At 43.9% G+C, this 23,619-nt stretch overlaps 1 protein-coding gene across 3 annotated transcripts in view; it reads left to right on the top strand.

Annotated features, from left to right (window-relative positions):
- RASGRP1 (RAS guanyl releasing protein 1) overlaps positions 1–23,619 on the top strand; it is a 95,100-nt gene that overhangs the window by 37,993 nt on the left and 33,488 nt on the right. The gene's annotated exons all lie outside the window — the stretch shown is intronic.

Here is a 23,619-nt window from a genome sequence, read left to right as displayed (position 1 = left end):
TCCCGGGTCTCCAGGATCGCGCCCTGGGCCAAAGGCAGGCGCCAAACCGCTGCGCCACCCAGGGATCCCGCAAAACTAATCTTGGATATGAAAAAGTTGAACAATGCCTTCATGGTGGGTGGGGTTAGAGGAACTGATTGGGAAGATTAGGGAACTTGCGGGGTCATAGAATATACTAGATCTTGAGAGGAGTCTGGGTTACAAGAGTGTATGATGTCAGAAGACATCAAACTGTACATTGAGATAGGCCTCTTTCACTGTACCTCAGTTAAGATAGAAAAAGTTATTGGAAAAAATTACACCACCACCCAATCAGGCTACAAGAAACCTGTAGAATTTCCTCGTGTAGGAGCTTTGAGGGAGAGATCTTTTTACAATCCACATACCTGTAGTAGAACTTGTCAGAGGGCAGACCAGGACTTCTCAGGGCAGCAGTGGATGACCAGTGAAGGTGACTGACTTCCTGTTCACCTGTTTTCATTCTTTGCATTCCTCTGTGGTTGTGTGTGATCTAATATGTAAGGGCCAAGAGCTGAGAGACAAAATGTCTAGTAACTCAGAAACCAGGGCTCCTTTGTTATGACTCCATGGGCAGCGGTGGGGAAATAAATAAGACCCTGCTGGAGAGAGAGAATATCTTTATTTAATCAGGTGACTTTTCTGCTAACAAAATACTCTTCAGAACAACCCAGGAACTAAAGAGGTAAAATGCCAAATTACTTGAAGGTGAGTTCAGGGGACCACACCAGTTTATAGGAGGGGTTCCCTGAAATTTACCAGGAACCCACACATTTTTGTTGTTGTTTTTTAAAGATTTTATTTATCCATGAGAGACAGAGAGAGAGGCAGAGATACAGGCAGAGGAAGAAGCAGGCTCCCTGTGGGAACCCAATGTGGGACTCAATCCCAGGACCCCAGGATCATGATCTGAGCCAGAGGCAGAGGCTCAATCAGAGCCACCCAGGCACCCACACACATTTTTGTGAATCATTCTTTTGAGTTTGTTCCAGCTGTTTTACCAGAGTTGCTGAAAAACTGTAACTAGTGTTCAACCCCCCTGTGAAACCTCTCTTAGGCAGAAGTGTTGTTAGTAGTAAGGGGCCCAAGACTTGGGTGGTGAGAAAGAGAAAGAGAAGTGTTTTAATATCCTAGATAAAATGCCCCAGTTTAAACAAAGGAGACCAGGGTCAGTCCTGGGATTGAGATTTTGATGTCCCTTCATTAATACCTGGAAGGTGATAGACACCAACAAACGCTTCCTGGGATACCAGGAGCAGAGGGGAAAAAGCCTACCCACAGCCCACACCCCACCACAGACAAAGACCATTAAGGAGGGCCTATGAAGGCCACAGGAGAACTGACATGTTTATGTTGGAGAGTATGAAGGGCCCTCATCTCTGGCTTCAGGGGTAAGATATCACCTCAACATATGGCTGTGCAGGCCCTATGGAGAGGAAAGCTTTGCTAGTTAGAGTAGGAAACTGCCTGTGGCCCAGATCAGTTACCTTTGGTCATAGGCCTCTGGCTTACCCCAGATTACACATTTCTAATGTATTTCTGATTGTGCTTTATAGATTATAACTAACCAAGAACCCCCCTCCCAGGAATTGGTAATGTTGGTACCAACTCACCTATTTAAGTACTTCCCTTCTGTTTAGCCCTGAAAACAACTGAAGGACCTCATCACCAACTTCTGAAACTGCAGGTGTCCTCATGGGATCAATTAGTAGTTTGTAGACCTACCCCAGGGCAGAGAATGAACTAAATGGTTTCAATCAGCCTACTCAAACTTGATCGATCATCAGATCCCTGAGATTTTTTTTTTTTTTAAGGGAGAAAATGTGCAAGTAGGGAGGGGAAAGGGAGGAGAGAGAGAATCCTAAGTAGGTTCCATGCTCAGCACAGAGCCCAATGCGGGGCCTGATCTTACTACCCTGAGACCATGATCTGAGCCAAAACCAAGAGTCAGATGCTTAACTGACTGAGCCACTCATGCATCCCAAAGAGATTTTTTTAAATGCAAATTCTGTGCCCCATATATGGGTATCTTAATGCCAACAGACCTGAGATGAGGCCTTGGAGCTATTTTGGAGGAGGTTATCTGGTTGATTCTTGATTGTTTTATTTTCAAGCTACCCAGGAGGTCTTGAAAAAGTCCATCAGGTTTGATAGATTCATTTGCTTCTGGATAAGCCTGAACATATTCATTCTGATATAGAAAATCACTGATTTCCCCATCCCACCACCCCACCCCTTGCCTGAAACTCCTCCATTAAGGCCTCCTCACTAAAAGAGAAAAAGGAAAAAAAGATTCACCCACCAAAGCCCAGAATTTTACTCTATTGCAAACTTTTTCTTTTCATCATGTTATCTTCTCTCAGAATGACTATTATTATGCAAATATGAATTGAAGAACATTGAAGTATCCAACACCTTTACATAGGTGCATCTTTCTTATGGTTTCCATAAGTAACTAAGTGTGCAGAGAGGTGAAAGTGAAAGGGAAGAAAACACACCAAGTGGATAAAGCATCAATGTGCTTACCTGTGTCATGCTCAGTTCTAGAATTATCTGGAATGGCTAAAGGGTATAATTTTACTTAAGTCATTAGCGTGGATTGGGCAGATGTGCCAAATGGTGCTTATGAGGGACCAGAGATGAAGTGACGATGTTTACCCCACATGGTAAAACTCAGCCAAAATAGGTAAAATGAAAGCCTTGCCAACTGTCAGCTCCCCTCCTTGCTGACTTGTTATACATTTAGGGGGTCTGAATGTGTTTGAAAGTGAGTGGCCCAGCATCCTGGTGACAGATCTGGGGAGCCCTAAAGTCTTTGCTCCCTTGTAATCATGAATGGCTTCCATTCAGTTCCTTGGGTTCTAAAGCAGGCAGGGAAGGATGTGGATAGGGAAGGAAATTGGGAGTTAAGGTGCTAGTGCTAGCAAAGTGAGGTAGGAGAAATAATGACTGCAAATAACTGTGCTTCCCCAAAAACAAAATCATTTGAGTTCAACAAAAAACAATATTTTGTACTCTGAAAGGACCACACTGTAACAGCAGGTGCACACACATATACGCTCTCACATGTTTTCTAGCTTTCCCTTGCTGGCTGTCTCTTTGTGGACTATGCCGTTAGGGGAAAATATACAAGTGGAAATTAAAATAAGTTCAAGGTTCTTTAGAAATGATCAGTCTTGAGGGACACATAGGTGGCTCAGTCGACTAAACATCTACCTTTGGCTCAGGTCATGATTCCAGGGTCCTAGGATTGAGCTCCATGTTAGGCTCTCTGCTCAGTGGGGAGTCTGCTTCTCCCTCTGTCTGCTGCTCCCCCCTGTTTGTGTGCTCTCTCTCTCTCTCTCAAATAAATCAATAAAATATTTTTAAAAATAAAAAGAAATGATCGACCTTGAAAAGAGCCCTCAGGGCCAAAGTTGTAAGGTGCAGCAGTCTGGCAACTGGAAAAGGTGGGAGGACACTGCTTTGCTCCTTCTGTAGACGGTCTACTCTGGCAGTTTCAAGGTAAAAGAGTAAAAGGCAGCTCCCCAGTTTAGTTTGTGAGGTTCCCACCCTGCAACCCCGAAGTGCATTTCCACATTTCTCTCCCTGCCTAACAGTACTTTCTGATCCAACCGAACTGGACTTTACACCTTTTCCCAGATATACTTGTACCTCTCTCATCTCCCACAAAACCATTTCTTCCCCAACCCAGATTATGATCACCTCCATATTCATCTGTCAAAATTTGAGCCCCCTCTCACGGCCCACCTCAGAAGCCAAATCTTCATGGCTTTCCGTCTCCTCCACATGGCCTTGGTGTATTGTTCATACCTCTCTCTGGGCCCTTACTGTATTCTGTACCATATTATAGCAGGTAGTTTCTGGACACTTACTAAGATGGGATCCTGGTTATCTCTGCAACGTCCTCTCCGCCAGTACCTAGCACAGCACTCTTTAAACACAAAACACTCGCTTGATGATGAGAACATCCAAACCTGAAACTCCGACTCTGCTATTTGGTAATGGTGTTATCCATGGGCCAGTTGTTTATCCAGGAGAGAGATGCAAAATATCTAACTGGAATGGCACAGCCCCTCATCAGCCCAAAGAGTTGTCAGTTGGTCAGACTGAACATTTGCCCTGTTGTGCCTGTCTCATCTGTAAGATGTCCCCTTACCTTTCAGTTCTGAAAATGTAAATTTTTCGGTAAATAACAAAATGCTTTTTGAACATTAGTCTAAAGATTTTCTCATGAATTAAAACAAAGGCCTCATTTTCATTATTTTTATTGGAGAATCATTGACATACACTATTCTGTTAGTTCTAGGTGTAATACGTAGTGATTTGACATTTGTATGCATTACAAAATGATCACGAGTCCAGTTACCATCTGTCATCATAAAAGTGATGATAATATCAACTATATTCTCAATTCTGTACCTTGTATTCCTGTATCTATTTGATAACTGGAAGATTGTACCTCCTAACCGCTTTTACCTGTTTCACCCATGCAGCTTACCCTTTCTCATCCGATAACTCCAAGTTTGCTCTCTGTATTTAAGTCTATTTCTGTTTTCTCTTGTTTGTTCCTTTTGTTTTTGTTTTGTCTTTTAGATTCTACATATAAGTGAAATCATAAGGTATTTGTTTTTCTCTGTCAGGTTTATTTCACTTAGCATAATACCCTTTAAGCCCTCTAAGTTATTGCAAATGGCAAGATTTCATTCTTTTTTTGTGGCTGAGAAATATTCCATTGTGAATATACACCACGTTTTCTTTATCCATTCATCTATCAGTGGACAAATACGTTGCTTCCATATATTGGGCTATTGTAAATAATTCTGCAGTGAACATAGGGTTGAATATATCTTTTTGAATTACTGTTTTTGTTTTCTTCAGAAATATACCCAGACGTAGAACTTCCAGATCATGTGGTATTTCTGTTTTTAATTTTTCAAGGAAATCTGCTCCATACTGTTCTGCACAGTGGCAGCACCACTTTGCATTCCCACCAACAGTGCACGAGTGTTCCCTTTCCTCTACAGACTCCATGAAAGAGTTGGACGCTCAATCAACTGAGCCACTCAGGCACAGGTGCTCCTTCTTATCCTTTTTTTTTTTTTTAAGGATTTTATTTATTTATTCATGAGAGACACACAGAGGCAGAGACACAGGCAGAGGGAAGCAGGCTCCATGCAGGGAGCCCGAGGTGGGACTTGATCCCAGGATTCCAGGATCATGCCCTGGGCCGAAGGCAGGTGCCAAACTGCTGAGCCACCCAGGGATCCCCCCCACTCTTCTTATCCTTTTGATAGTATCTGTTCTGACAGGGATGAGGTGATGTTTCATCATGATTTTGATTGGCATTTCCCTGATGATGAATGATGTTGAGCATCTTCTCATGTGTCTGTAGGCCACCTGTATGTCTTATTTGACAAAATGTCTATTTGTGCCCTCTCCCTATTTTTTTTTCTCCCTATTTTTTTTAATCAGTTTTTGGGATGTGTTAAGTTGTGTGAGTATTTTATATATTCTGGATATTAACACCTTGTCAGGCATATTATTTGCAAATATTTTCTTTCATTCATTCGGTTGTCTTTGTTTTGTTGATGGTTTCCTTTGCTGTGCAAAAGCTTTTTATCCTGATCTAGTACCAATTGTTTATGTTTGCTTTTGCTCTTGCCTTTTTTGGATTGTTGCCCAATCCAAAAAAATATTACTAAAACTGATGTCCAGGTGTTTACTATGTTTTCTTTTAGGAGTTGTATGGTTTCAGGTCTTACATGTAGGTCTTTAATCCATTTTGAGTTTATTTTTGTGTATAAAATAAACCCAGAAAGTGGTCCAAATTCATTCTCGTGCATGTAGCTGCACAGTTTTCCCAACATCATTTATTGAAGAGACTGTGTTTTTCCCTATTGTATATTCTTGCCTCTTTTATCATAAATTAATTTACCATATAAGCATGAATTTATTTCTGGGATCTGTATTCTGCTCCATACTTCTAGATGTCTGTTTTTGTGCCACTCTCATACTGTTTTGCATACGGTAGCTTTGTAGCATATCTTGAAATCTGAGATCGTGATGCCTCCAGCTTTATTCTTTCTCAAGATCCCTTGGCTATTTGGGGTCTTTTGTGGTTCCAAACAAAGTTTAGAATGATTTGTTCTAGTTCTATGAAAAATGTCCTTGGTATTTTGGTAGGGATTGCATTGAATCTGTAGATTCCTTTGGGTATTATGGACATTTAAATAATCGTTCTTGCTAGTCATGAGTCTGGTGTAGCTTTCCATTTATTTGTGTCATTTTCAATTTCTTTCATCATTGCCTTACAGCTTTCAGAATACAGGCCTTTCATCTCCTTCCTTAAATTTATCCCTGATATTTCTTTTTTGATACAGTTGTAAATGATATTGTTTCCTCAGTTTCTTTCTGATGATAGTTTGTTATTAGTGTACAGAAACATAACAGATTTCTGGAAATCAGTTTTGTATCCTAAAACTTTACTGATTTTATGTAGTAATTGTAATAGTTTTTTAGTAGAGTCTTTAGGATTTTCTATATAACATGTCATCTGCACATAGCATCAGTTTTATTTTCCTTTACCAATTTGGATGCCTTTTCTTTTTCTTTTTTTAAGATTTTATTTTATTTATTTATTCATGAGAGACACAGAGAGGGAGGCAGAGACATAGACAGAGAGAGAAGCAGGCTCCTTGCAGGGAGCCCGATGCGGGACTCGATCCCCCAACCCAGGATCATGCCCTGAGCCAAAGGCAGATGCTCAACTGCTGAGCCACCCAGGCACCCCGCCTTTTCTTTTTCTTTTCTGATTGCTGTGGCAAGGACTTCTAGTACTATTATGAATAAAATTTGAGAAAGATAGGTATTAGCTCATTTTTTAATGTTTGGCAGGATCCCCTATGAAGTCATCTAGTCCTGGACTTTTGTTTCTTTGGCATTTTTTGATACTGGTTTTATTTCATTACTAGTAATGAGTGTATTCAGATTTTCTTTTTCTTCTTGATTTAATCTTGGAAGATTACATGTTTCTGGGAATTTAATCGTCTAGGTTGTTCAATTATTTGGTATGTAATCATTCATAATATTCTCTTATGATCTTTTGAATTTTTGTGGTGTCAGTTATAACTTCTAATTTTTCATTTGAGTGCTCCCTCCTTCCTCTTCTTCCTCCTCCTCCTCCTCCTCCTTCTTCTTCTCTCTCTCTCTCTCTCTCTCTCTCTCTCTCTCAATCTGGCTAAAGGTTTATCAATTTTGTTTACCTTTTTAACGATCCAGCTCTTAGTTTCATTGATTTCTATTTTTTTCATTCTCTATTTCATTTATTTCTGCTCTAATCTTTTGTTATCTCATTCTTTCTACTAACTTTGGTTCTTATTCTTCTTTTTCTCTTACCTTTAAGTGTGAGGTTAGATTGTTGGGGCTTTCCTTGTTTCTTGAGGTAGGCCTATATCATCATAAACTTCTCTCTTAGAACTGCTTTTGCTTTGTCTCATGGATTTTGGAACATGGTATTTCCATTTTTATTTGTTTCAAGGTGTTGGATGTTTTTGTTGTTGTTGCTGTTGTATGTTTTTATTTCTTTGTTGACCCCTTGGTTGTTTCATAGCATATCGTTTAGTCTCCATGTGTTTGTTTTTTCCAGTTTCTTTCTTCATTTCTTCTTGATTTCTAGTTTCATGCTGTTGTGGTTAGAAAAGATGCCTGGTGTGATTTCAGTCTTCTTAAATTGAGACTTGTTTTATGGCCTAACATGATCTTCTGGAGAATGTTTGATGTGCATGTGAAAAAGAATGTGTATTCTGCTATCTTTGGATGAAATGTTCTGTGTATATCTATTAAGTACATATGGTCAGATGTGTCATTTAAGATCTCTATTTCTTTATTGATTTTTCTGTCTGAATGATCTATCCATTGATGTAAATGTGGCATTAAAGTCTTCTACTATTCCTGTATTGCTGACAATTTCTCCCTTTACATCTGTTAATATATGCATTATATATCTAGGTGTGCCTATGTTGGTTGCATAGATACTTATAATTATTATATCCTGTTGTTGGAATGATCCCTTTATATTTCTGTGATGCCTTTTTTGTTTCTTGCTATAGCCTTTGCTTTAAATTCTCTTTGGTATTATGTAAGTATTGCTACTCCAACTATTTTTTTGTTCCTATTTTCGTGGAATATCTTTCTCCATCCCCCACTTTCAGTTTGAATGTGTCTTTAGGTCTGCAGGAAGTCTCTTGCAGGCATCATGTAGATGAATCTTGGTTTTTTTATTCCATTTAGTCACCCTGTATCTTTTGGTTGGAGCAATCGACCATGTACATCTAAAGTAATCGTTAATATATATGTATTTATTATTATTTTGTTGTTTTTGTAGTTCATCTCTATTCCTTTTTTCTTTGTCTCTTATACTTTGATGACTTTCTTTAATGTTATTTTTGGATTCCTTTTTTTTTTTTTTTTGGTATATCTTTCAGGTTTTTGGTTTGTGGTTACCCTGAGGTTCATATATAACACCCTATGTGCATAGCACATAGTTCAAACATATTCTAAAAGTACTACATTTTTATCTTCCCTCGCCACAAATGTTTTATATATTTGATGTCATAGTTTATATTTTCATTTTATTGAAATGTTTTACCACTCTTTGTTTTATTGTTATTGTTTATTTATTGTTTTATCACTCTTTTAACTTCATACTAGCTTTATAAGTGGTTGAGTCATATATGTTTGCTTTTACCAGTCATATTTTTTCTTTCATAATTTTCTTCTATTTATGGCCTTACTTTTCTTCATAAAGAACTCTCTTTAACATTTCTTGTAAAGCCAGTTTAGCTTTTGTTTGTCTGGGAAACTATGTCTCCTTCAATTTTTAATAGACAAGCTTGCTGGGCAGAGTGTTGTTCTTGGTTGTAGATTTTTTTCCCTCAGCACTTTGAATATATCATGAGACTCCCTTCTGCACTGCAAAGTTTCTGCTGAAAAAAAATCAGCTGATAGTCTCATGGGGTTCCTTTGTATGTAATTAATTGCCTTTCTCTTACTGCTTTTCAAATACCCTCTTCATCTTTAATTTTTGACATTTTATTATGTGTGTTGGTATGGACCTCCTTAGGTTCATCTGTTTGGGGCTTTCTGTAGTTCCTGGACCTATGTGTCTATTTCCTTCCCCAGGCTAAATAATTTTTCGGCTATTATTTTTTCAAATAAGTTTTCTGCCTCTTTCTCTTATCTTTCTGGGTCCCCTTAATACAGATGTTAATGCACTTGTTGTCCCAAAGATCGCACAACCTATCCTCATTTTTAAAATTCTTTTTTTTTTTTTTTTTCAGTTTGGGTGATTTCCACTACTCTTTCTTTCAGATCACTGATATGTTCTTTTGCATCCTCTAATCTGCTGTTGATGCCCTCTGCTGTATTATGGTTCTGTCTTATATTTTCTCTTTGTTGAAATTCTTACCATGTTCATCTATTCTTCTTCTGAGTTCAGTAAGAATCTTTATGACCATTCCTTTGAATGCTTGATCAGAGGTATTGCTTTTCTCCATTCTTTTAGTTTTTTTCTGAGGTTTTTGTCTTGTTCTTTAATTTAGAACATATCTGTCTCCTCAATTTGTTTAACTCTCTGTGTTTGTTTCTGTGTATTAGGTAGATTCACTCCATCTCCTGGTTTTGAAGGACTGATCTTATGTAGAAGGTGTCCTGTGGAGCCTTGCAGCACAATTACGCCTGGTCACCAGAACCAGGTGCTCCACAGGTATCTCTTGTCAGGGCTGCATGCACCCTCCTGATATGGATAGGCTGCAGCTGCTGCATGTGTGGTGGCAGGTGGGGCTGACTGTGTGGCCTAGCCTTGACTGTTGTGGCTACGCTGATGAGCCAGGCTACTCCCTCCACCCCTCACTGGAAGGAGCTATTTCGGAAGGGTGCTGGTCCCAGCCAAGGCCACCTGCTGGGTGTGGCATAGTGGGAACCATTTGGGTGGGGTGCCAGTCCTGGTTAAGGCCAACTTCTGGGTGTGATGTGACAGGAGCCATTTTGAGGGGACACTGTCTCAGTCAAGTCTGCCGGCCAGGTATGGCAGGGCGAGAGCCCCTTTAGAGGAGTGCCTGCCAACACAGGCGAGTGGGGAGAAAGGTCTACAGGGGAACACTGGGGTTTAGTGAGGAGTGCAAGCAAGGTAGATAGTGTCAGAACCAGCACCCACCAGTGTTGAGCCAGTTAGGCAGAAGCAGGGGGAAGAAAAGTGGTGCCTGCAAAATCTTCATTCCTAGAGAAAGTTCCTATATATCCCTGCCCCTTCAGCACATGCTTGAAAACCAGTAAATCTCCTTTACATGTAGCCCAGACACTTTTTCATCTGCTCTGTGCTGGGTCTTGGAGTGAGTAAGATTGTGTGTGGAGCCTTTAAGAGTGCAGTCTTGATTTCCTGTAGCTTTCAAGTTCTTTCAGTGTTAAGCCCTTCTGATGTTCAAAGCCAGACTTTATGGAGGCTCATCTTCCTGATGGTCCCCAGGGTGGACTGTGCCCTATGTGGCTTGAGCCCCTCACTCACTGAGGTCTCCCTCTCACTGTGCCCTGCCACACGGGGAGCGTAGGTCCTACCCAGACTGCATCTCTGCCCCAACTGCCCTTCTTGAGATGACTTTTTCTTTATATCTTGAGCTGTAAAAGTGCTGCTCTGCTCCAGGTCATTTTCAGGGAGAGTTGTTCTACATGTAATTGTAGCCTTGGTGTTATCTGTGGGAGGAGGTAAGCTCAGGATCCTCCTACTCTGCCATCTTGATTGGGTTCCTCGCTTGAGGATATATTGTTCTATTGCACAATGACCTTAAAATTAAGGATTCTTAAAGCTATCTGGGAAGCTCTTATTGTCACTGTGTCAAGGGGCTGCTCTGTCTAGATCTGTAAATGGAATTAAATGCCAGTGACATTAGCACGGATTGAAAGAACAGTCTAGATCTTCGTTCCTGCTTTTTCCTTATAGTTTCTTGACTCTTTTTGCCCTTTCTTTTTTAAAACTGTTAATTTACTCACCATCAGCTCCCTGTATCCTCGCACATCTCCAAGTCCTGGGAATACAAATAGCTGTTTCTTCCTTCTAAAAGCATTTAACTCTTTCTTCATAGTAAGTGTGCACTTACTGTTTTGTAGTTATCAGTGGTTGCTAGTCAATGGCTGTTCTTACCTGCTATGATTTAAGTGGAGGTCATGGCCCCAGTGTAATGGGTACAGCAGGGGACTAGAGACTGCAGGAAACTGGCAGAAGTAAATACACCCTTTTCCTTATCCTTGGATGATTCCCATTTAAAATGGTAATGCAGGCCCATCCTAAACTGAAAACCCTAGAGTCAGGATGATAACCAGAACAGTAGCGCCCCTTCCTCCCACCTCCTCACTTTGGAGCCACCAGTGAGTTATTTTCCCCTCTCTTGAGTGTTTCTTCACATGTGAAGCATGCAGAGCTGTGGTGACAGAATGTGTGTCATGTGGCATCTCCCGCATCTGGAAGACAGGATGCTCGGTCCCTGGAGGAAGCCGTTGATGTTGGCATTCTCATTTACCAGGGAAGCTGGCTCCAGCAGCCCTCAGGTGCTGAGGGGACGTTGTCTTCACAGCTCTCAGGATGAGAAGCAGCCGCTATGGTAGAAAAGGCAGGGCTTGTGTCAAAAGACCAGAACTCAAGTGCCAGCACTGTCACTCATCAGCTTTGTGACTTTAGGCAGATCACATCGCCTTACTTCTCCATCTCCTCACCTGTAAAAAGATAAAACTAATACCCGTCCTATAGATGGGTTGTGAGGCTCAAGTGAGCTAGCCTGCAAGGAGACCGTAGTTGGCAAGGAAACACCAATAAATGTGTAAGAGCACTTCAGTAACAGAGTGAGGGTTTCATGTGCCTACGTGACAACTGTCAGGCAGCCTAGATATTCAGGACCCACAAGTCAACCAGATGTCACATGATTTGGACTCAGTTCAGGACTTCATTCTCCCCCAAAGATATCAAAGCTCTTTCCTTATCTTGACCGATCTCCTGATTATCTCTGTCCTGGGCAGGGCAAGAGCAAGCTCTCATTATGCAAATGAGCAAGTTGAAGCTCAGAAGTGATCAGAGTTGTGTCAGGCCTAGGCAGCTTGGGTTCAGGTCCCAGCTCTGCTGCTTCATAGCTGAACTTGGGGAAGGTCGTCCCTTTCTGCCCAGTGTCTTCATTTGTCAGGTAACACCAACAACACCTGTTGAATTGCGTAGAGTTGATACTTGTAAAGTCTCTCCTGTACACAGGGAAGCATTTCGTATGTTCAACAAATAAAATGCAGAGAAGGAGACAGTCAGGCTAACTTCTGAATATGGTTCATTTCTTCTAGTCAGATGCTGCATTTACTCCAGCAGTACCGAATATTCCCCCCGGCCCAGCCAGCTTCCAGTTGGTATGAACGTTGGGAGTTTCAGTGTTGCATTTGGGCTATTTCTGTAAGATGGTGACAGCCACCAGTTCATGAGTTGGGGTGCTTGGGAACATTCTTATTTGGCTCTTGGCTTCCGAGTAGAGGGAAACATCTTCTCTCCTTCAGACTGTAAGAGATTCCTTACCCATCCCTGCAGTTTTGCCTGGATAGTAAGGTTGTGTCAATGTGTAGGCCTGTCAGGATCAGACTTGTTTCCCAGGTCCTCATGCCAATTTCTAGCACCTCACCAAACTCTAAGATATGGATATCTCCTGTCTTGAGGGTCTGAGGAGCAGGTGCACTTCATACCTAGGATCGTGAGGGAGTTTAGAAAGCCCCCAACTAACTCCACCACGGATGTGGGACCATGCTTGAGAGGAAGCCAAGTACAGTCTCGTTGGCCCTGACACTGTGACATACCACAGTGGACAGCCACTCCAAGTCGTGGTTATAGCTCTTCACAAAAAAAAAAAAAAAAAAAATCATGGTTCCATCGGAGTAGCTAAAGACTAACAGAAGCAAAAAGAAAAACAAAATGGTGCTCCAGATCCAGCAAGGGAAGTAAGCACAGTTCACCAACCATTGTAGTCCTTCACGGTTCACTGAGCCCTCTGCTGTACTCAATCAAACGTAATCTAACCCTAACTACAACCAAGGAGGGTGATGGGAGACTTTCAGAGTAACTTCTTTCAGGTTGCAAAAGGCTTTGCTGAGTTACTTTTACCACACATGGTGATGTGATGATGGCTGTGTACAGGACTGTTCATTGCAGAGAATCATAAGCCCGGAACAATGTCTTGGGTGAAAAACTGCGCTTGGTGAATTTCCATTTTATACAACATATACTAGTTGCTCCAGCCCCATCATGCACCATAACGAGGTTATCTAGGCATGTAGGTCTGTTAGGACCAAGTCACATGTTGAGGAAAACTTTTTGACGAAGGTTGAGCGTGAGGCTCACCTGTCCATCTCAGCTGGGCCTTGTATTAGTTCACCGTGTCCTATTTGGGAAGTTCCCCAACTTACTTCTTATTACCTATTCAAATAGCCTGTCAACGAACATGCAAAAAAAGGCCCACAATTGAACAGACGAGAATGAAGCAATAGGATTGTGCTCCAGTGAGCAAAGAAAGAGTGCTGCCCCAGATTTCTCTCCCTGTGTTGTTTGCATTTGTCTCTTTTGCTGTAGGTCCACTCCCCCTTTGCTGGCCTCTCTCCCGGCCACCTGCTGGCAGCTGTCTGTGTCCTCTGGGGTGCTGGGACAGGCTTCTGCCTGGCACATTCCCATGGTGCTGTGGTGGGGAAGGATCACTATGTGAGCCAAGTAGGCTCTGCTGACAGTAGCTCACCAGAGAATCAAATGGCAGCGTCACTACTCAGGCAGATGGTTTGATTGTTCCCAGGGGGTTTGGCCCCAGAAAGGCGACTGCACACTGTGTTCAGCTGGTGCTCCCTTTCCGACAATGGCTCACAGAGTTTGAGGTCATGGTGTTGTCCCAGAGTCAGATCACTGGGCCTGTCCAGCACCTGTCACACCTTTCCCCTCCGAGCCCAGTTCCTCAATTCCCTTCTCAAGAACTGTATCTAGTATACAGAACTGAAGAGGACAGCTTCCCTCACGACTTGTCAGCCCCCTGATTCTTCAGACGTGACAGGGCCAGATTGAGGCAGCAGTCCCCAAGGAAGGCTGGCTGTCTTGCTCAGCAAAGACGACACAGCTAAAAGCTCTTTTTCATGTTAGGCAATTCATGCACTTGGGTAGACATTTATAGATTGCAATCGCTCATCCAAAAAATCTGGGTCATCATTTACATGGAGCTTCGCGCTTTGGAAGAAAAGCTGTGCCCAGGGAGGAATGTTCCTGCTGATGGCTTGGCCAAGAGAGCAGAGAGAGCACCTGCTGTGTGACGGAGGGGGGAGGTGGGGCAACACAGGAGGGCTGGGAGCTCCCGGGGGCCTTGGCATTTCCACCCACACAGCCACCGGCTCACCACCAGAACCCACCACCCAGAACCCACCGGCATTCTGGGTTCTAGTTGTCCTAGCTCAACGGCGCCAGTAATAGCTGCCTTGTGTTGATGTCACAAAAAGTGGTAGGTTTGAGTGTTAGGATCTCCAGGGTGATTTTTCAGAGAATGAACCATAACTGCAGTGAGAGGGTTGGTCCCTATGGGTGCAGGGCTCCTTGGGGAGAGAAAGGGAAGAGGGCTGCAGGGAAGGGGGTTAGCCTTGTACTATGGATGGCTGAAAGGTGGAGCTCTCTCCAGCATAACCAGTCTTCACCCCATTCGCCTACTCCCTGAGGAGAGACTGGCGCCAAGGAAAGAGCCCTGGGCCTGGGGTCAGAAGGCCATTCCTGTCTGGGAGCCTCCACTCACCAGCCCTGTGACCACGGCCAGGGTGTGACACCTTGTTTCTTCATCTTTAAAAGTGAGCCCACAGTCCCTGTGACAGTATGGAGTTGTCACACTCCCACGTTCAACACAGATGATGCTGTCTGTGGAACTTAAGTGCAACAAAAAGCGCTGCTATCAAGTGTTGTCATCTGGAGAGGCTACGCAGTTCTCCATCCGCTGACTACAGGAACGATTTGTGCATGTGCACATTGCGTGCCTATCTGTGTGTGTGTGTGTGCGCGCGCGCGCATATCTAGGTGCTGTGCCACTTGCAATGCCTGCCCCTCCGCCTGCCCCTCTCCCTGCCCCTCTGCCCACCCCACATCCTGACCCAGCAGGATGGAGAGTCAGTGGATTGAAGGGAGGAGACACGGGTGCTTTTCCTCACTGCCCCCCTGGTCGGCCCCTCTGGGACAGAGGATGAGACCAAGCCAGGTTTTCCCCTTCTCTGAGTCACTGGCCTTAGCTGTTGTCAACCCCCCGGGGTTGGGTGGGAGCAGAGGAAAGAGGGAAGCCTGGTCAGCCTCATCCCCACCTGGAGAAGGCTCTGCTTCTAAAGGCCAGTGGCCAAAGTTGGCAGTTGCAGCTTGTGCTTAAGTTGAGGCTTATGTATTGTCCATGTCATGGTGCCCCCAGCCACTGCAAGTGAATAATTAAGAGCCAGTTATGACACAGATACTCACTTGGACATGGGATAGAAAATATCCTAGCTCAGCTGACGTCTTCCCGCCCGTGTGGCAGGCCCCACAGCTTTGGCCTGGTGATGCGACACCAGGTTGTCCCAGAGGGAATAAGATCAAGGCTGGATTTACAAGGGAGCGTCCCTTTCCCCGAATTCTCACTTACATGGAAAGTTGTGTCCTTAAATTAGAGCACTGACCACTGCACGAAATCGCTGCTGTGATGTAGATCTCTGAGAGGGTTAGGGCTTGTGGTCCCTCCTCCACCAGAGGAGCGCCTTGAGCTGGATCAACGACTCAGCCCCTGGGCAAGGTCCAGAGGGCATGAGGTTAGCGGGCTGAGCAGTAACGTGGCCTCAGGAGCGCCTGGTGGGAAGGACGATGGCGGAGTGCCGGGCAAGACCAGCCTTGGTGACTGGGTGGCCTGCCGAGCCCTGCACCCCAGGCCACACTACACACATCTCCCCCAACCCCACTCTACACTGTAAGCTTGGAATTGGCCAACACGGAAGTATGTAGACCACAGAAATCTGCAAACACTACAAATCACGGTTCCCCTCATGTTCCCCCAGGAGAGCTGTTCTTTAAGCTCCCACCAGCGCAGCCCTGGCCACAGCCACCCTTGTCCCACACCCACCCTGGGAAGGGAGCCTCCATCCTAGAAGATCACTTGCTTTCTTCTGATTGTTCTCCTTCCTCCAGCCTTGAGGGGCTGGGACAAGACACAAGATCAAGGTGGTACCCGACACATGCTTTAAGCTGTGCAGGTCGTAGAAGTTGGGAGAGTTCAAAGCACGCATCACCCCATTCTTTCTTTGCATGCACTTCCGGGCCTGGTGGCAGGTGTTAGCAGAACAAAACAAGAAACGACAGCAAACTATTAACTTATTGTTCAGCTTGCTGATCTCCAAACAGCATCTACTGAATGTGGCAGTGTTGCCATCAAGTAGATTTTATTTTCTTTGGGACATTCATGGGTGTTACACATTCACAATTCTCTGTGCGTCTGTCAGCTTCTCCCTGGATCCTGTCTTCTCAGTTCTGGAAACACTGACCCCCACCAGCGGCTTCTGCTCACCCATAGGCTCTGGATCCAGCTCTGCCTCCGTGGTTTTCTGACCCCTGATTCCATTTTGTGGTCCCTGGTTTTGACACACCTGTTATTATGTGGCATGCCCATAAGGCTGACAGCTTGCCTGCCGGAGACATGCCAATTTCTGACCTTCTGCCTTTGGTACACTCAAAATCCTTCACCTATCAAGAGATTTCCATGGAAACCAAAACAAAGAGGGAGCAAAGACTGTGTTCTGGAGTTTCTTGGGTGTTGGCCATATTTTATGTCCTTTTGCAGCAAGTCATTTATGCCTCCTCCCCAGACAAGCCTTCACTGCAGGAAAGACCCCTCCCTTCAGCAAGAAGTAGTGCCTAGAATGCAGCTGATCGCAAGTCTGCTCTCATGGGAGAGCTAAGCATTTGGAAGTAGTTCATTGCTGTCAGAGACAAGGGGCTTATTTAAGATTAAACCACAGAAAGGAAGAAAAGTGTGTGCAGATCAATTGAGAAGCAAAGGACTGAATCAGATGACCTCATGAATCTCAAGGTTCTGGGTCACTTCTCCACAGATACCAAGATGCCTCTTGAACCGTCATGACCAGATAGGGCCTCTCCCTCCTCTGAACTTTGCCATACTTCTGTGTGCTCTCCATGGGCTTCACTCTTAATATTTACCACCTGACATTACTTTATGTCTTGAGCATGTGTCCTATTCCCTAACCAGATTGTGGGCTCCTTAATGACAAGAGGCTTTCCTTTGAGCTCCCCAGCTCCTTTGGAATCTAAGACAGTGTCTTGCACAGAGTAGATTAATGACCAGTGTAGGTTAGTTGCATCAAAAAAATGTTTTTAGTTGAAGTAGAGTGGAAAGTCACTATGTAGAATACAGAGTTTTCCTGTCCCTGGAAAACTACAAGGAGATGCTAGGTGGCCACTTACCTGTGATGCTTTTAGGAAGAAATAATGCATAAGATAGAAGTTTGAGGTAGAAAATGTTAAAAGTCTTTCCCACCCTGAGAAATGACTATCTAGAAGCCACATGGCTTGCTTTTTGCTTTGTGGGCCAAATAGTTCCCAGGTGGGATGGGTCCTTGACTAGTATACTTCTCCAGCAGCATATGTTACTGCCCGGGTCTAGTGGTAGAGAACAGAAGATTGACATTTTTGTACCCTGATGAGGTTTCAGCCCTTTACAGAAGTCTCCCCTAAAGTGTGAGGAGCAGATGGTACTGAGAAAATATGCACACTTTATTATGCATTGCACATTTTACTTATTAGAATTTTTAGTATGACACCCTGCATTTTGAAAAGCCTAAAGATGCAAACAAAATGAGATTATTCATTGAAATATTTAAATCAGCTTACAGCAATTATATCAAAATATCAAAATTAAATCCTGCAGTCTGGAAGGTAAATTCCCCTTGACCACCCACTTAGAAATCTGACTTTCAAAGGGAGGCGGCTCCTCTCAAAAAGGAAGTAGTTCTGTGAGATGAAGTCAGGAAGGGAATGCACCCTTGATGAGGTCACATGGAGGGCAAGTGGACATGCAGACTTTCTCCTGGTGGAAAAGGATAGCCAAGAAGGGAGTTCTGGGTGTAGGTGCAGACATGCTTCTTCCCTCACTCCATTCCTGTCTCCCTTTGCTGAGTGAGTCATCCTGTCCTGGCCTTATCATTTGCTAGCCCTCACTCCCACAGAGACCATGTGAGGATTAACATGCCGTGGTGGGGGGACGGCATGGAACTCTGGAAGAGGGGGTGCCAGGTAAAAGGGGAGAGCAAGCATGGTTTTGAACCTTAAGCACAGCACCCTTTTTTTCTTAAGGGCAACTTTATTGATCAGTATAAATCGGCCAAGGCATATAAGAATTTTTCAGAAATCATCAAGGGTTCAAAAGCTATTTTTCCAAATGAGCATTGGTTCCAACCCAACACCCCAGCAGCATCTCTTAGACTTAGGCCTTAGCACTGGAAGAGATCTCAAAGCTCATCTCCTTCAGTCCCCCATTTAATGCTGGAATTCCCTCTCCCAACAGATGGCCATGGGGCAGGCGGCTGAGTAGAGTGGAGAGAGCTGGAGTTCTAGAATCACGCAGACCTGGAGCCAGATCCAGATCCCAGCTCTTTGTCTCTCTGACCTAGGACAAATTATCCCATCTTTCTATACTTTGATTTTCCTCAGCTATAAGTTTTTAGCAACACCAAAATTGCTGAATTATTTTAAGAATTAGAAATAACATCATTTAAGGAGCTTATTGGCACAGCCCCTGGGATTACTAGGACTTGAGTGAATAATAGCAGCTCCACCCATTAGGGATGTAACTAAGTGTTGCTCTGGGTCCCCCTCGTGAGTGTCTCTGTGATAGGAGTGCCTCTGTTGATGGGCAGTCCTGGTGGTTAGACGTTTCTGCCTCCCGTGGTGCTCAGTCCTGTCTCCTCCTCAGCCTCTCTGCTGCTGCCTTTTATGGCCCCGCAAAACAAATCTAAAGCTCCCGTGGGTAGTACTCTAGATAAGTGAAGTCAGTTCTAATAGCTCTCTGTACTTTTCTCTATGCAAAACCTATATCGAATCCTTCCATATGTGACTTGACTTTGATCTCACCCAGGACACTTCTAAGCCCCTTTCCCTAATACATGAGCATCCATGGAAGGATGCTAGCCAGCCACCAAGAACTGTGGAGAGAGCAAGCCTGTCCATACTGAAAAAGCCAGCGACTGTGTCCCATCACTCCTATGAATGTTCAAATGCATACCCTACAAAGATATTTCAGTTTCCCTGCTTTTCCCTCATAGGATACTGGAATATGACCCTACTACCTTGGTGAGGAAAGGAGCATTATGAAAACTGCATTGTCAGAGGCTGAATTGAAAAGTTAGCCCCCTCATAATTGTGGGAGATTTGATTACATTGTTACACCCCCACCAACCCCCCTGCAAGTTTCACCTTCTGTGTGTCTGTGAGATTGTTCATGTGACTTAAAAGTCCCTGCTCTTTCACCGGAGACTGAGCAGCAGGACTTGTTTTGGTAGCAGAACAAGACGGAAGTGTCAGCATGCCAGTTCCAAGCCCAGGCTTCAGAGGCCTTCAGTATTTCTAGTTGCCCTTTGGCCATCACCTGGAAAGAATATACCTCAACCAAGGCAGCCACGGGGCACGTGTCCAAGGCCCCAGCGAAGTCTAGTCTTTATCAGTTGACCTGCCAGCCAGTTCACAGACACTTGGGAGACAAAAATAATTGAGTACCCTTTTAAGTCATTGAGTTTTGGGGTGGTTTGTTACATGGAAGTTTCGTGGCAAGAGGTAGCTATTACAGAAATTGGGCCAGGAAGCAGAGGAAGCGCGACACTAACCAGTGCCAACCAATTTCAACACCACCACCTGTGCAGTAAGGATTTTCCTACAAGCATTTTCGCTGCGTCACTCATCCGGGGAAAAACACTTTGGCTATAAAAAATAAGATGACACACACACACACAAAAAAAACAAAACAAAAAAAGGGGATGTTCACTAAAAAGAACATAAGGACATATGAAAAATGAATACCAAAATTAAAAAGCTTTTATTGCAAAATACAACATGTTTGAGTACCTTTAAAATGTGCAGTTGCAGAAACTGTGCAACAATTGAGTGGATTTTGTGTATTATAGCTAAGCACAGTCTTCAAAGTCTTTCATGCTGTTACTTTTTTTTTTTTTTTTGCTTATGGAATTGTCTCCATGCTAAAATTTCCAATTTCCTCCTTCATTAAGAGAAGTATCCAAACACTAAGATTCGTATTTGTAACAGAGCTCTGTATCGCATTGTGAGAACAGCATTTGTTCTTGGCATATTGTCACACATCCACTAACGGGCACTCCCAAGTTCTGTGGGAAACATGGGTTCAAAATTCAGTGCCACTCTGTAGACCATCGTGAGGGCTAAGATTCATATCCCATAAAAATAAAGGTACTGCACCAGGGAGTCATGAAGCCAAACTGAACCAGGTGTTCTTTTATCTTTTATGTCAAAAGTGCTGTACCGCCTGTTAGTTATGTGGCAAAAAAGCTTGTGGCAAAGATGCTTATGGTGCAAATACCCAACATGATATGGACCCTGCTTCACTAAGTTGAGAAGTCATGAAAGATTAAAAAACTGGGGTGCCTAGGCGGGTCAGTCAGTTAAGCACCTGCCTTTGGCTCAGGTCATGAAATCAGGGTCCTGGGATCAAGCTGCACATGGGCTCCCCGCTCAGTGGGGAGTCTGCTTTTCCCTCTGCCCTCTCCACTGCTCATGCTTACTCTCTCCCTGTCTCTCTCTCAAATAAATAAATAAAAATCTTGTAAAGATTAAGGGAACAGTAACCAGCCTAGCTGAATACTTCATAAAAATGATTTCTCAAGTTGTAACCTTGAGTTTCTTTTGTATTGGCCAAGAAGAAAACAGTATGTGTATTAATGTATATCATCAGTGAAATATCAACATCAAACTCTAGGAATCAATATCAAATACCAAGAACCTTAGGAAGGGTATATACCTAAGGTATAACCTTAACCTTAGGTAGTTTAAGGAAGACCTCTCCGGGCATGTGACATTGAAACTGAGATGGGAATGACATGAAGAGGCCAAGGGCAGAAAGACCACACTGTAGGAAATATCAAACGCAAAGTCTGTGAGTTGGGAATAAACTTGGAGGGTCTGAGGTATAAATAAATAGAGGTCTGAAGAGGAGCAATGTGGTAGGAAATGAAGTGTGAGATATTAGAAGGAGCCAGAACATGTGGAGCTCCACTGGCCGCAGCAAGGATTTTGTATTTTATTACAAGTGTAATGGAATCCATTAACATATATGAAGCACGTGACCTGATATACAGGCTGACTCCTAGCTTCTGTGAGAGTGGACAGGAGTGGAAGCAGGGGGTCTTTGGGGTTACTGCATCATGGTGCTGGCTACGACTAGTATGTGTAATGGCAAGGATGGAGAGAAATGGACAGGTTTGAGATACATTTTTTAAGTAGAATCAAGACCTTGCACTGCTGGGGATTTACCCCAAAGATACAGATGGAATGAAACGCCGGGACACCTGCACCCCAATGTTTCTAGCAGCAATGTCCACAATAGCCAAACTGCGGAAGGAGCCTCGGTGTCCATCGAAAGATGAATGGATAAAGATGTGGTTTATGTATACAATGGAATATTCCTCAGCCATTAGAAACGACAAATACCCACCATTTACTTCGACGTGGATGGAACTGGAGGGTATTATGCTGAGTGAAGTAAGTCAATCGGAGACGGACAAACATTATATGGTCTCATTCATTTGGGGAATATAAATAATAGTGAAAGGGAATAAAGGGGAAAGGAGAAAAAAATGAGTGGGAAATATCAGAAAGGGAGACAGAACATGAAAGACTCCTAACTCTGGGAAACGAACTAGGGGTGGTAGAAGGGGAGGTGGGCGGGGGGGAGGGGGTGACTGGGTGGCGGGCACTGAGGTGGGCACTTGACGGGATGAGCACTGGGTGTTATTCTGTATGTTGACAAATTGAACACCAATAAAAAATAAATTTATTTAAAAAAAAGAAGAAGAAGCAAGACCTTGCTGATGGATTGGAGCTGAGGGAAAGAGAGAAATTAAGGATGTCTCCTAGGTTTTCAGTCTGGGTAACTGAGGATGGTTGGTGGTGTCATTTCCTGAGATGAGAAAGAATGGAGGTGGACTGGACTGGGGTGATGGGAAGAGAGAGCTCAAGAGTTTTGTTGGGATGAGTTAGTTCAAAATTAGACACCTGTGTTGCTTTGCCAAGGAGGACGTTGGACGTGTTAATTTGGTACTCGTGCTGAAGATGTAAGTTTAGCAGTCATCAGCAAATAGATGGTTGTTTTAGCCAAAGGACTAGATGAGTTCACCCCAGAAAAAAAAATTAAATTTTTTAATTTCAAACTTAAGAAGCTTCAAAATTTTAAAATTGATTTTTAAAAGAAGTGGGAGGACTAAGCCACAGAGCTTGGTGACATTTAAACACTCATCAGAGGAAGAGGAGACAGAAGAAGAGTGTGAGAGAGAAGCTGAGACAGTGTGATGCTGTGGAAGCCAAGAGAAGAAAGTGTTCCAGGAAAGAGGGTTGTCAACTTAGGATCGGGTTGGGTTGGATGCAACCTGAATCATGAAGTCAGATGAAGCCAGAGACAAACTCTTGGATCCGGCGATGTAGAGCTGGTTGGTGACCTTGAAAATGAATGGGAGATGGGAAATTGGTGACAGTGAGGCTCTGCTAAAAAGGAGAACAGAGAAATGGAGAAGTCCTAGGGCTGGTGAGAGGCTAAGGCTTTGTTTCATTGTGTGTAAATGCCGTGGGTGAGAAAAGCAGGAGAGAGAGAGGGACGTTGATGATGCAGGAGAGATTGTGGACAGAGGGAGGATCAGCATCCTTGAGAAGGCAGGAGGCTCTGTGCACATTGGAAGCCACAGTCTCTGGAAGGCCCCCCGGGGAGACGGGGAGGGCGAGCAGAGAGAGGAACAGAGTGCGTGTAAATCCCTGGATTTGGGGGGGTGGCAGGGTGGTGAGTGGTCCTGCCTGTTGATGTGCAGTTTCTCAGTGAACTGTGACCCTAGGTCATTTGGGGGTGAGCCAGGAGTTCCGAATCCTGCGCCCACTGCACTGCGCCCATCATTGATCGTTACATGCGCTTGGAGAGAGTGAAAATGACAGCCCCTCCTGCATCATGTATTTGTAAGAACTTTGAAATGCTACGGCAAGGAGTGTCCATTCCTTCATCTGATACTTTGCTCTGAATCATTCAAGCTCCCATCAGAGAATCGGATTCAGGTGGCTTAGATGAGAGCGCCTGAGTGAAGGAGCTGCTTGCAGAGATGAAGGTGGAATTAAGAGATGCTGCACGCAGACTGACAACAAATAGAAGTCATTGCCTCCCCCCAACCCATCCATGGGCTGGGGGTCACGGGAGATTAAGAGTGTTAGCTCTTGGTAGGAGCTGGAGTCATGGAGGACAAGCCAGCCAGTGTTGTCATTCA

This window comes from Canis lupus, chromosome 30 (genome assembly GCF_003254725.2).
Source record: "Canis lupus dingo isolate Sandy chromosome 30, ASM325472v2, whole genome shotgun sequence".
In the NCBI taxonomy this organism is placed as follows: Eukaryota; Metazoa; Chordata; class Mammalia; order Carnivora; family Canidae; genus Canis; species Canis lupus.
Note: the sequence above shows the minus strand (reverse complement) of the source record. Positions and strands in the feature narration are given on the sequence as shown.